The sequence below is a fragment of the Cygnus olor genome, chromosome 2, assembly GCF_009769625.2.
Source record: "Cygnus olor isolate bCygOlo1 chromosome 2, bCygOlo1.pri.v2, whole genome shotgun sequence".
NCBI classification, from domain to species: Eukaryota; Metazoa; Chordata; class Aves; order Anseriformes; family Anatidae; genus Cygnus; species Cygnus olor.
In genome coordinates this window covers 37,474,301-37,488,935 of record NC_049170.1, presented here as the reverse complement: position 1 = coordinate 37,488,935, position 14,635 = coordinate 37,474,301, and the positions used below count along the sequence as shown (strand labels likewise).

Sequence of the window (14,635 nt, the reverse complement as noted above, 5' to 3'; positions counted from 1 at the left end):
AAGCATCTGTTCAGATCAGGGGACATTACTCTTTTTTGGTCTTACTGAAGTATAATGTTTTTGAAAAGTAGCTGTCCTAAACAATCCATCCTGGTTGCGAACTTTCTTGGTGGGCTGATTTATGTATGAATTGCTCTGACTCATAGCACGCTTCCTTATTTTTATCCAGATAATTACCTTGCTAAAAGATGCGCGAAATACTATATAAAGATTTGTTCTGTGAGCTTAAGGAGCCCTGCTATTGTCTATCTTTTAATTTGCCCTCTAACATTAATGTCAGATCAGAATTCGTCTTCTGCTTGCTTTGATTTCTTCCCAAATTTTTCCATTGAAATTCTTTTGGAAGTGCTGACCAAGGAATATTTTAAAAGCAAAATTGAAGACCATTAAGATGGTATCTGAGCTGCAGTAGGTTTGTTGTTTTTTTTATAGCTGTGTCTATCCCAGCTGTATCACAAGAAATGTGAAAGTTGACATGATTTTTTGTGTATACAATTATTGTTTTAAGAGGTGTGTGCATACACTGAAATAACATGATAACGTGTAAGTAAGGGCTTCTGGAATCTCTTGAGGACCCTACTCCTTTTCTGCCTTTATCATTTTTCATTTTTTAATAGTGGTGTGAACATCAGGGGATCAACATGTGTTTTCACTTACATCTTTTGGGATGCTTCACAGACTTGCAGTCTTTCTCCAGCCTTGTAGATTCATTATTTCACCTCTTCCCTTTTTCCAGGGAGCTGTTCAAGCTCTATGCTTTTTCCTGAATAGCAAATCATTAAGTAGGATTCAACAGCAGGAGTACTCTTAAATCTATTTTTGAATCTACTTTTATTTAAAAATCGGATGGTCTTTGCCATGATCTCTGATAGTTCTGCTGATTCATAATGAAACAGTTTGAGCTACTGCTTCATTTGTCTATGAAGCTCTTTGGGGCAGCAGTCCTTGGTAAACAGGTAAAGTCACTGAGGAAATGGCGTGACATAGTGTCCGTCTGTCCATCTGGCTGCTCCCCTCTCCCTCCATCAACTTGGCTCACGGTATTAATGATTTTAGTTATATCTACCTGCCTGTGAACTGTGATTACTGAGGGCAGACATCCAAATGAGTATCTGCTGCTGCTAAACCTGATGGGAATTGTAAATGCTATTAATATAACCTGCAAAATGATCTGAAATAACATGCCTGATTTTGACCAAGAAAAAAGTTAGAGGATCAAGTAAATAAACCATAATAAATGCGTCGGATTTCTTATAAGATTTAAAAACAAAAACAAACAAAACAAACAAAAAACATATCTTTGTTAGTTATATGAAGGCATGAAAACTAGAAGGAGAAAGTGATACACTTTTAAATTAATTTTACATTTAATGCTTCTCAAAGGTGGGTATAAATATAAACAAAGTATCACAACGATTTTGGAACATCACATGGATCTCTTTTTTCCCCCTCCCAGTCCCTGAGATATCCAGGAATATCTCTAGGAGAACTTGATGTCCTTCCCGAAAGTAGTCTGGCTTAAGTGTAACCATCAGAAATAAGGTCTGTGTTCGTCCTAGGTTGAAATGTTCTTATTGTTTCGTACTACAAACTCTCATTGGATGTAAAAAGGTGGTGTGTTAGGCAGGCAGATCTGTTGACTTGCATCTCCTGAGATCCAAAATAAAGCTTAGTTTTGTGCTTTTATTAGCACAAAAATAATGCTGTTAAGTTCTACCTTCCGTGTGCTTTAGTATTAAAGAATTTCTAAAGAGAAAAACAAATCCAAATATCCAAACTTTGTACGTTATTCCAGTGTTAGTACTTTGTTTCATTAAAAGCCCTTATACTTTAGTTATCACTTCCACGAGTTGTGTTTTCCCACCCACACCTGTGCTTTGGAAATGGCACCCTTGTGTGGCACGGTGCTGCAGTCCGTAGTGAGTGCTTCATCATTTTCTTCCCCTCGGATACTGCTGTGAGTCATCTTTTTGGATGAGATTTCCGCCCCCCTCACTGGGGTTGGTCTTGCACTGTGTCTTTGCAAGGTCCTCGTTGTTTCTTGTGACGTGGTTACGACACTCACTGCTGCTCTGCACTTGATGTAGAAAGCTACTTGCCAGTGTTTATTCTGTATTTCTTTTTCTTTTGCCAATGCATTATGTCTTGCCTGTGTAATAAGTCGTCATCTTAAATAGCTTCTCTGTGAATTATTGATGTTATGGAATAAATTCTTGCTCACATCTGTTTACTTTCTACCTTGATTGTCTTTCTCATTACTCTGTATATAGATACATTTGTATGAAATGCAGCATTAATCAGCCTCTGCAATGTCTTTATACCCGACACTATAGGTACTTTTAGATTACTGGGGTAGAATCCTGCAAACATATTTTCAGAGAATAAAGCCTTCAGTTTCTGCTGCTGTGGATACTTCTTATTTTAACTGGTAACTGTGCCTCTGCTCCCCAGCTAACATGCCTCTGTAACGTTATGAACAGAGGGTCACGTTGCTTTGTGTTCTCCCTGCTATCTTGCCAGACTACCCTCTGAATGCGAGTACAGATGGTATGACTCATTTACACTTGTCCTAAGCAGGCTAGGTACTTCACACCAGGCGTGTACCTCCAGCTTTGGAGTTCTGTGAAAAAGATAACGCTTCCCTCCCCACCTCCTTCGCTAGAATTGTTTTCTTGTAGTTCAGTCTGATTTTAGTTGACCTTCTTTTGATATTATGCATGTGTTCCTTTTTTTTTTTTTCTAAGTTGTAATTGAATTAATTTTTAAAGCTGTCAGATTTCTGCTGATTTTGCCAAGGCCACCTTTAAAGAGGGAAAATGAAGGTTACCTAAGGAAATTGCTCGGCCTTTTGGATCTAGAAAACATCATGGGTTGCCATAACCCTGCCCCTGCTGTTTCTTTGGTACGTCAGAAGTGCAGACAGCCCTCTTGTTCCCACTGTATTAGGAAGCCAGCGTGTTCTGCAGCTCAGGACTTGACTGGCTGGGGAAACATTTTGCTTCTCAGATGGGCTGAGCCTGGCAGAGCTTCAGAGATGGCTGGGCCTTCTGATGCGGTGGGTCCCAGATCCTCCCCTTTCCTGTTTAGCAGCAGGGAGCGAAAAGGAGACTCCAGAACTTGTCTCTTTGGGTTGGGGAGGAGTTATTTTCTTTGTTTAGTAGGATCATTCTCTCCTCTTCTCCACGCCTCAGCTGCAGATCTTCTCTTAAAAGCATTTAATTTCTGGGAAGCATTCAGCACATTGAAGGCGCAGCACCCTTGGCACTCAGGCAGCAGAGGTGAAGCGAGAACATGAGGCAGAATGGCCAGCTGGCATGTGCTGAAGTGCCTTTGTTCCTTCAGTCTGTCCTGGTTTGCTCCACTTGGAGCCCAAAGCCATGCTCCGACCTGCAGTGTCTGCTTGAGGCCAATGGTGGTGGTGGTGGCTCGGCCTCCCTTGGCCCGCGCCTCCCCTCACCCCTGGGTCGCCATTTTGTCCTTTCCCCTCAGCACAGGATTAGGCTGAGCCTTTGCGTGTCTGTGTACGCATCCCCCTGAAAGTGCGCTTTAAGTGAGGTTTTAATAAAGCCGATGCACCTTAAAGGCTGTACTGTGCTGTGTGTGTGCTGTACAACAGTAAGCTTTGTTTGTGTAGGGGGGAAAGGATGGAGTGCTCATCTTTTCTACCTGACATTATTTTCTATTTTTCAGTATTACGGTCACTCTTCTGTAATTCTCGTGGAGTGTTATTTCCTAATGTTTGGCCTAAAGTAGTTACCCTATCTCCCTAAAGCATGAATAAAAATAGTTTGCTGTTTAAAGCTTAAATTCTTTGTTCCGGAGGTCAAGTATCTGAATAATGCCAGCTTACACATGGTACAGAAGTATAGTAGTATGGAAGCTTTATTAGTTGTTTTGGGAAGGGCCACTGTAAAGAAATGACTTTACTTGTGATTAAAATCTTGAAATTCTTACAAATCAAGATTTAATATACAGAAAATAAATCCTAAAGAACTGTAAATTTTGTATGAATGATGTGATATAGCGTATCATAATTTCTATTAGTCATAGGTAAGTTTGGCATGAGTACAAATAATGCAAAATAAAGCTGTTTACAATGTGGTTACGGGTGTAAAACATGCTAGTTTGTACACGTCTCTGTACAAGACGTGTATGAGAAAAGATAGGTATCCTGGTAGGGTTACCAATGTGGTAATGAGCTTTTGCTACAACGCTAACAAGAGGATGTAGCTCTCATCACATCCTCCTGCTTCAGTAGTGGTAGTTTCAAACATTTTTTGGTGCTTTTGTTAAATTATTCATTCAGATTTCTAATTTATTTCCTTAATATTGTTGTTTTTAAATGAGTAAAGACTGTCAGGTTCATCAGTTCATTCCCACGGGCTGTAGTAGCACTGATTGATAGGTCTTTGCTAGGTGTGGTGTTGCCTTTCATGTGTAATAGTTTCAAGCGGTGGAAGAGATACTAGTATGAGAAGTTCAAGTTGGTGTAATGAGTTTCTGGTGTGCTGGTAGTAGGCCTTTTCAGACAGTGGTAGTGCTCTCTGGCTTTCCAGCAGTGCTTCTGTGTCATGGTTGATGGAAGTTCAGCTTGGGAATCCTCTTCAGCAAGAATTTGGCAACTTCAGTGGGGATTGGTGAGCCAGTAAACGTCAATCAGGAAGACTGAAGCAGAGCTCTTTTAATTCTGAGCCTTTAATGTCTACTCGAGTAAGTGAAGTCAATAACTTTAAAATGTAGGTCCCTGTCCTAACTTTGTGAAGTAACTAGAGCCTTCCAGGAATTCTGGCACTCGTTTGAGAGATGCATTAAGTGCTAACTGGAAATTTTGTGTAGTGTCTCAAGCGTCATGGTTTTCTTTGGTATGCTGCCACCAAGTGACAAAACTTGATATTGCTGCTTTTTTGGAGTAATTTCCAAAATCTTGCTTGTTTCTTAAACTGAAAATAAAATATTACTTTATGGTGTACTTTTTGTCCATTTGCATATAATATTCGAAAATACTATTTGGAGTAACAACTACTTGGGTAATCTGACTGAAAGTTCTAGGATGGAGGAATCATCAAAAAGCGTTTTCATTGCTGCTGTTTGGTTTGGAGACGAAAGGTTTTTGACAGTTACTGGAAAGAATTTGCAAAAGTTCTGGGGTGAAATCGGGATTGTGCTCTTCGCTTCTTAACTGCATAAGTACAAATCCAACATAAAGACAGAAATGCACAGAAATGCTGAGATCAGATGACAAAATTTGTCAGATTTGAGAATGTGCATTATATATTAGAAACAGTTTTGAATCCTGTCTGATATTTCTGTTCAGGATCTCTTTTAATGAAGTCTGACCAAAGTAATGGTTATGTTTAATATTCTGACCAGTACTTAAGGTAACATTATTCGAAGAAGAGACAGTCTTAATTATTCACATCAGCAGTAGATGGAAAAACTCTTCTCCATTCTCTTTGCAAACACGTATGTTAAGCTCAAAGACTGTTTTCGGCACCAAAGAAAAAAAGGTGTTTAAAGCAAGTCTGAGCAGTGGGGTGCTGCATAGGGATCTGAGCAACTGGAAGTACTACTGTGTAGCTGCGAGCAGGCCAAACAGTTGGAACACTTTCTGGTTAAAATTTCAAATATCTATCTGCCTTCAAGTCTGCATAGGTGAGTGAAGAGAGAAGTACTACAACTCCCATCTTTTTCAGATGTTGACAATGTTGAATCTGCGCCAGTGCCTTCTGCTTTAGGGTCTCTACTTGTTTGTGCTAATATAAGCAAAAATTGGCTGGTAAGATGAAAGATATGGATGTGGGCAAGGGGAAAGTGTTGCAGGCAGAGTAAGCAGGGTGGGCACAGGGTGCTGAGCATGACCTCCTGGCTTGGTGGCTGACACGTCTGGCCTGGGCCCTCTGCCTTGCCTTCTGTGCCTTCTTCTTGCCTTCTGTGCGTGGCAGGCAGTGACAGGGGTGCGCAGAAATTATGGAAAAAATGGCAGGTTGCCCCTAACTAAGTGTTATCGATTACATTATGCTATTTATCATCTGGCCGTTGTACATGTGAGGACTCTAAAAATAGAAGAGTACTGAAACTATAAACCTTTAGTTTAGCATTATTTCAGAACACAATCAAATGTCTGAATTGGAGATGAGACCAGTAGCCAGGGTGCTTCTGCACAGAGTAGCAAACTACCCTAAGTGCTATTCAACAAGACGGTGAAGCTGATCTAGCTTCAAGCCCTTGCTGTCAAAGGTAGTCATTCCCCCTCATGTTCCTGCCCCTGGGAGTTTCCCAGCTGTTCTCGTACACTGGTGTCCAGCTAATCTTACAGCAGGCCAGTCTGGGGAGGTGAACTGGAAAAAAAAGTCGTAGCCTTCTGCCTGTTTGTGTGTCTAGGTCAGTTCATGGGGCAGTCAGGTAACTGCAGTGGTAGCACAGAGAAAGGCCTGGGGACACCTAACTGCAGTGGCAGTCCCTCTTTGCCCTTGCTATACTGGGGCTAAAAACGCGGCTTGCTAGTCCGCCCAGCTTGAAAGGGTGACAGAAGATTGTTTTTGTCTTAATGATTTTTTTACTTTTATCATTAGGGCTTGTCTAAACAATGCTGTAATGAAACAGTTAAAGCTGCAGTCTGTTATGCTATTTTGGGAGGTTATGTACCTGTTTGCCACAGCTGTTACCTTTCTCTTGCTTTAATTGTATACACACTCTTGGCTGGGAAATCTGAATCTTCTGAGGTTTGCTTTCGTTTTGTGGTTTGTTTTTTCTCCTCCTGGGTGGAAATGAGGAGTCCATGATGGCTAGGCTTCCTTCTTAAACATCACAGACAGGAGGAGGGAAAAATACTGATTCCTGTGTTTTGGCCCACCAAAATAAATAATAAATAAAATTAATAAAAACCATTAGCAGCGAAGATTACAACAGCATATTTAAAAGCATTGAAACTTCCAGAGATCTTTGGCACAGAGCATCTCGCAGTGTTTCTGACTACACTGCAGTTCTTTCCCATGTAGTGCTGACATATCACCTGAACTGTACCTCCTATTTTGCAAGTGAGAGGAGTAATAATAATAATTACTGAAGGCACGGTTTTGTTTGCCACAGTAAACAACAACAACAGTTTTAACATACTTGAAACCTTTACTTCTGAGGTGACACAGTAGTCATTCTTGTAAAATATATCCAACTTGTTATCTATTGGGTTATATTTAAGCCTAGTGAAAGAGGATTTAACTACTGTTTTTCTTTTCATGTAAATTAGGAACTAATTTTCTCTTTCTCCATTTCAACTCCATTGTTAATATTTCCCATGCTATGTAAATGCATCTAGTTATGTGACATTTTTCGTTGTATGAAATTTCTGCATAATTTCATTAAATGCTGTGTGTGTTTTCTGTTTTGTATTTCCTTGTTCTCATAATGTTTTCCACATGCTTGTGTTATGTATTGAAATGACAGTGTAGGTTAAGTTAATGAACCCCACGATGGGTTGGATGACATCAGTTTCACTGCGATCCACCTCACAGAATTGGTCTGTGAAGGAATCTGGGCAAGCAGCTCTAGGTGTCCCTGCTTGAGGCTTGGAGCAGATGGCCTCCAGAGGTCCCTTCTTCCAACCTCAGTTCTGTGAATCATCCCATTTTTTTTTAGAGATCCATGGGAACTGAAATTGTGGATAGACTTCTTAGTTTAAAGCTATGTATTTTATATCCCTAACTCACAGATAGCGTGGTCATGTTGTAACTAAGCAGTGCCTTTATTCCACTTCGGGTAAATTTGTCAAGGTTGCATGTTACTTCATTCTGCTATTTCCTGGCTTGATTTAGTAACTTAAGCTAATTTTAACGCAATAAAATCTAGCCAATTGATATATACGTAACTGAATTCAGGATAAAAGTTACTGTTCTACCTTCATTTTCTGTGGCTTCTTGGGAGATGAGATTTTACAGGAAGGCTCCACGTTTTCTAGTTGGTTGAGGTTTGTGAGGTAGCAGGTGAGAGCTAGGATCCTACATCACAGTGGCTAAACCCTCAGCATTTAGAATAAACCACTAAGCCACTTGTCCAGGTTATAGGACAGTGAAATTCCAGGTTAATGGAAAATAGCAGTACACCTTCCAGTTCTGACCAGGCTGAAATAGCTGTCTACTTTCTGAGGTTGTCCTGCTTATCTCTGTTAATACGATAAGGAAAATAGGAATGCTTAAAGAAGTCAAGGGTAAACATGATTTATAATAAAAAGGAAGTTTCCCCGTGTTCCTTCCAGTTTGGACAAGCACAAATTCTGCTTGCAAAGGGAGCACGTTTAATTTACCTATTGGGTGTTTCTTTGTTTGCTTGCCTTTTTATTTTTAAACCTAGATACAACAGAACACCTCTGTTGAAATAATGGTGAAAACCAAAAGACTTGTGTAATGACTGCAACACAGGCTACCTTCATAATATTATGTACGCAGTGTTTCCATCTTATGCATGGTTGGAGAAAGGTAATTACGGTAACTAGTTGTTTTGGCACGTAAATAAAATGAATAAACAGAATATAAAACTTGTCAGGAAATGGTGCCCTATAATTTAAATTTTATGGCATAAAAAGAAGCAAGCTGTACGAGATAATCTGTTTTGTGATGGCACTTTTTTGTTGCCTGTATTTATTTTGATAGCTTCTGGGACTGTGTAAGGCCATGGGAAAAAAACTGTTCCAGTCCTTGAGTTGATAGTGCAGGTGCTCGTTGGTGGGGATCTTTTAGAAAAACTACACAGGTAGACCTTACTTCAGTAGGTAGATGTTAACGTAGACATTACTTCAGTGCCTTGAGGGGGGCCGAGAAACCTCCCACAGGGGCCAAAATCGTCTGGGCCTAGAGAAGATGTAAATGTCATCTTCCCCATATCTGTTTACTGAGGAAGAACAGGTTTTATGTAAGCTGTTTGTGATTCTGGAAAAGTCTTTTTGGTGCTTGACTTCTATGGTAAATTTACTTGAGATGTTAGTCATTTCAGACTCTTAACAATTACAGCTGAAGGAAGGCTGGAGCCAATTTTAATCAGCAGGCTGCCTGGTATACACCTCAACTACAGGGAAGAGTAGAGCAGGTAACATGAACGTTTAATTAACTAAATGTTCACCGGTTCTGATATCTCTCTATATTTTTAATTGTACTACTTGTATATCAAAGGAAACCTGTATTCTGAATGAACCAGCGTCCAGAGGGTTGTTTCTGTCTTGCTACCACCAAGTTAGAAAGCTGGAGTCTGTTCTCTCTCGGCACGATCCTGCCCCGCTCCCCATGCCTCCATCGAGCAGATTGTGGCACACAAGCCCGCAGCAGCAAAAAGCATCCCCACTGCCACCAAGGTGCGTTGCTTGTATTCTTCCCGTTTGAAGGCACCTGGCTGTGGGACCTGTAACAGTGCTATAGGGCAGTTCTGGTAGCACTTTGCATCTCAGAAGTTCCCTATGGTCTGGTAGTTTTCTGAGTGAGTCGAGGAGCTGCTGCCAGGTGTAAGAGTTAATAATATTAGTACCCTCTCCATAGTCCGCAGCTTCCTCTTGCTGGGTTAGGGAGGGGTTGTTGTATAATACTATACAAGTGCTGAAAGTTGTTTCATTAAAGGTGTGGGACATAAGTCCTGGTTCATTAAGACCTTCCTTGCTTGCAGTCTAATGCAGCTTTCTGTATACGTTTCTACCCCCTCACTGTGTGACTTTCAAGACCAAGAACAAAGCTGTGACTCATCTCAGAGCACCGTATGGGCAGTTCAGTTTCTAAACTGGAAGCAAGTGGTATTTGCTTGTTTTTACAGGCCACCCAGAGCTGGCTTGGCCCTGCTCGGCCTCGGGCAGCCCCCCCCAGCCTGTGCCCCTGGGATGCCTAGGGTGTGGGAAGACATCTCCTTCACAGTGCTGTTGAGCGAGGTTTCGTCTGAATAAATAGCTGAACTCATGCTCAGCGTCAGAAAAGACATGGCACGCAAGACTCTTTCCAATGTTATTAGAACAACCTCACCAAACCGTTCTGTTTGTGTGCTTATTTAATATTGGTTGTAGTGGATATTTTCAAAATTGTCCTCTCTATGGGATTCTTTGGTTTCTATGGGTAACTTGCTAATTTTGGATGGAAGGTTATGCTGAGGAACCTATGGATTCTTGCTAAGTATTTGATTTTTTTTTTTTGCCCTAGCAAGAGTAAATTTTCACTGAGAAGCTGTAGAAGTGCTTTTTACTGCTAAAGCTTAAGGTACGCTGCTTACGAGGTATGGATAAGATCTGTACTGGTAGGTACAGGAGTATAGGTAGAGTTCCTACCATGAGACAATTCTGAGCTGAAAGCTAGTTTGAGTGATTTGTATTTTTTTTTAATTTATTTTATTCTTGAATATGAACTGTTTTGTTGATATTTAAACACAAACTGGTACTTTTTTAAAAAAATAAAAAAAGCTTCCATTTATTGATAACAAATAGGCATCCCTTACTAGAGCACATGCTGAGATTTGCAGAACTCCCTGCTCACATCAGCGTGTGCTGTGAAACCATTTTATGACATTTTATGCCTCTCTGGGGGGTATGCTGTAAGTTAATTCTCATGGGGAGAATGGTGGCTGTATTTCACTGTTTTCTGGGAGTGAAACTGTCCGTAGCATTGTTGCTGTAGTGCCCCAAGGAACTTGACTTTCTCTCATTTCCCCAAGGAGTTCCATTGGGGTATTTCCCTGCAGAGTCAAGTGGATCTCCTTAGGTACACGTAAGAATCATGTCAGTTGTGTTTTGTGTTGCTGGTGCCAGTTGTATTTTTAAGGCATTGAAGAGTTGCAGCTTCCCTTAGTTCCTTAACCTCATGTTGGTAGGAATCCAGAGGCAAACCTGCTTTGTGGGGTAGATATCTCCCATAATCTGGCAGGAGTCGGAGCCTTTATGAAGCTTCAGGTTGCAGACCTGTCCTCTTGTCTGATTTTTTCCATTTTTATATGTTTTTGTTTGTTTGTTTTTTTCCTATCCTGGATAGGAACCAAACTGGAACAATTTAAGCACGTCAAAAACTAATAGGGGAAAATGTCTTGACTTCCAAGTGGTGGAGAGAACTGGTGGTTTCCCCTGTTCTAATTTTATCTTTGGGGATGGAGCAGCATACAGGTGATGGTTAATATAAATTTAGTTAGGAAACTGAAAGTCGTGGTTGCAGATGTACCTTGTCTTGCTCTTATACAAATGCAAATGTGATGTGCATCCTTAGTTAAAAATTCAGTGCTAGCTAAAGGACTTCCACAAACTGCCGTTGATGAAGGACAAGTCATTAGTTTTTGGATGCAGCTTGCTAGTCCATTTTTACAGGCTATGGGAGTTGTTTGTGACTGGAAGTTGTTCTTTTGGGGTAAATGATTCAGAAAACTAGGTTGCTAGACAGCTACAAGCTAACTGAAAACACTTGTAGTATACAGATAAGCCTTTAACTTGAGGAAATTTATGCTGATTTTGACAGCTGTTTAATAAAACACAAACCACAAATCTATTGTGTGTGTGTAATGGGTACCAGAGTGGTGCATGTTTCTTTGATGTTCCTAAAGTTAATGTACCAACTACAAAATAGCGTGCTGCTATTGCTTAGGCTGCTATAAGCCTGTGTTGAGCTGATGAAGATAATTTTTTTTTCTCTTAATCTTGTTCATAGTAATAGCTGTGTGTGGTTTTTCTGTTTGTTTGTTTGCTTTTTGGCTAAAAATCTGTCCGTGGTCTTTCACCGAGTCTGGCACCTGATGCGGAAGAGCTGAGTCTGACCAACGTGGCTGAGTTACAAGGTCGGATGTTTATAGTCTACCATGTAGTTTAACATAGTCTACCATTTCTGCAGATGTTGCTAGCAGCACTTTAATATATATTTATGGAGCAAAATAAGCTTTTGTTTTAATAGGCTGTTGCATCAGATTCTTTCTGAAGTGCATATTTCAAGGTGACCTAATTTTAATCTTTTATAAACCAGAAGAGGGTGTAGTATTTCCCTTGGTGACCAGATGGTGATAGTAATGACAGAAAAATACACTCCTTCCACAATGAATGGAATTTACCAGCTGCTGCTTTTTGGCTGGGAATGTGTTGGGAAAATATGCTGACTGGCAGTTTGCTTGTGCCAGCTCTGTAAAAGCCAGGAGTCCTGAGGGATGAGGACTTGAGAGGATGCTCCTCTGGGATGAAACGTGTAAAAAGAGAATCCTTTTGTCCTCCTTGATTTGATTTTAATGCTACAGGAATTCCACTTCAAAAGAAATATAAAGCAAAGCTTGTATTAAGTAAAAGATTCTCAAGTATTTACTCTTTTTCTCTTCCCTTAGGCATGGGAAAGATATGAGGCAAAGACATTTTACATTTGTTTTTAATAGCTTTTTATTAAAAAAAAGAAAAAAAAAAGACAAAGCATCCCAGCTTTAGTCAGAGAGGATTTAAATGTGTGGAGGAATGCTTTAAGTATTTTAGAAAACAAAATGAAAGTGTTCCTTTTTTTTTTTTTTTTTTTACAAGATCAAGAATATTTGAAGGAGCAACTTTAAAGAAATGATATAATGGAGTTTCTTTTCATTTTTAAGAACTAATAAAATCCTTTAAGTGGTTTTGTCTTGCATATTTAGGTAAGGCTAAATATTTCAAAAGAGTTTTGACTTTTTTTTCTTTCCCCTGAATATTAGTATTTCCTGGGTATCATTAATTAAATTAGCTCTACAGTAATTCAAAGGAGTCTCATAATGCCCATAGCAAATAAGCATTATAGGCCTATTATATTTATATTACTCTTTTTTAAAACTGTTGAAGATATTATCATTTTATTTACCAGTTTACCATTTTTGAGATGCATGTTGTGTATGATTTTTTTTACATAGATTACTACAGACTTTTTCCTATTTTTTTTCTTTTGTTCTCCTTCCTCAATCAAGAAGGAATAAATGGCAGAAGGAATAAATAGCAGGATAATACACTTTCCCTCCAGAATGAGAATCTGGAGGGAACCTTGCCTTTTACTTTTGGTTTTTATGGTACATCAGTGCTAAATAAGGCTTATTGCTACCTTGCTATGAATTGAACAAGATTTAATCTACACAAATCTGTTAACATTTGTAGGTAATTGTGTGTATCTGTGGAGGCTTTCGTGGACTTCAACGAGTCAAGTGCTTCTGCATAGCCACAGAAAATTATTCAGAGCTAGTCTGGGGAAGAACACTTCAAATCTCATCCTTCATATGACATTCATCCTATTTTTCTTCTCCGTATCAGCTGTTCTGCAGGGAGGTACAGGGGCTGTGGTTGCTTCTCTTCAATTTGGAGGGGCTGGAGCTGGAGAGAGGTACCTTGTCTTTATGTCCCATGCCAATGGGACCCTCGCAGTGCTCATCCAGAATGAATGCTAAGTATTTATGTTATGAGGAACTTAGCAATAAACTCAATAATGCCGTTTACATTTCTTAAGAAGTCAACATGGCATTACTTGGGTTTTAAAAACATAGAAAAAAAGAAATAAAGAGTAGTCCTTAAAACATTTTTTAAACGTCCATGAGGTGTCAGCGTGCCTCCAAGAAGAAACGTGGGAAATCAACGCTTCATTCTGAAAAAAGCGAGTCAGTGGCCTTTATTTTTCAGGGCCTGAAATCACACAGAAGAGAAGGTGACAGAGGCTGGTAAAGACTCAAAATATGTATATCTGTGTGACTTAAGTGCTGCATTTTTATAATAATGTGTGTGTTTTTTAGTATAGCTTACAAATGTAGTTTATGAATTCAGTTGAGTTATCTGTTGGTTGTCACACGTTTTGAGGAGGCTGGTTGCAGCAGCAGAGGTTTTTGGGGGAAGACTTTGCACAACCTGGCATATATGATGTCAATAATTAGGAATATTCCAAAATACATTCTTAACTTTTTGTTACTAAACAGGTAGCTAATACATTCATAAAACTCTATTTACATTTTATAGAAACCTATTTTTTCATAGTGCTTTTATGAAATGAGAGTTGCCTTGTCAATAGTAGTAGAAAATGACTGGATACTAGATGTTCTGTAGCCTCAGTTCTGCAAATACTTGAAGAGATACTTTCCGTTTTCATGTATGCATGTTTGCTGAACATAATTTGGTTATTTGTAGACTCTAAGATAGCTAAACCCATGGATTTTAGAGGCAAGGGTATAGAAGCTTATTTTCTTAATGTTTTAAATAAATAATGCACCATTCATAAGTATTATGTATCATTCTATTTTGGTATAATCTTTCTGCTTCTGTATTAAAAGTACTCCCTGTAAAGCATTTTGTTAGCTTTTTGGAATGCCAAGATGTACTTCTCAAGTTCTCCTCTTGGTGTCATCTTAAGTGAACAAATGACTGATTGAAGCCAGTGATACCAAGATTTTGGAACATAATTCTGATTTTAAAAGATCTCAAGTTTAACTTCTAATTCATGTATGGATGATTGTGTAAAGTTGTAATGTAGCTACCTTTTTCTGCATTCCAATGTTTGATGTAATAAGTACATAAACTAATTCTTCCAGCTGTGTATTCTTCCAGCTGCATGCATAATTGTTTGTGTGTGTGTTTTGAAAGCTGGGCCCTAAAATTCTGTTGTCTGTTCTTACTGCTATATGCTTTATAAATGTTGTTAGTACTATGCAGGCAATTTGA

At 39.3% G+C, this 14,635-nt stretch overlaps 1 protein-coding gene and 1 long non-coding RNA gene across 4 annotated transcripts in view; both read left to right on the top strand.

Moving 5' to 3' along the window:
* ANKRD28 (ankyrin repeat domain 28) overlaps positions 1-14,635 on the top strand; it is a 119,173-nt gene that overhangs the window by 15,495 nt on the left and 89,043 nt on the right. The gene's annotated exons all lie outside the window — the stretch shown is intronic.
* LOC121066225 lies at positions 8,976-13,413 on the top strand. Of its 2 annotated transcripts, XR_005817599.1 has the most exons (4): positions 8,976-9,078; positions 9,162-9,340; positions 10,167-10,223; positions 13,091-13,413. It is a non-coding gene; the product is annotated as an uncharacterized LOC121066225 (long non-coding RNA). The 2 variants fall into 2 exon arrangements; XR_005817598.1 differs by lacking the exon at positions 10,167-10,223.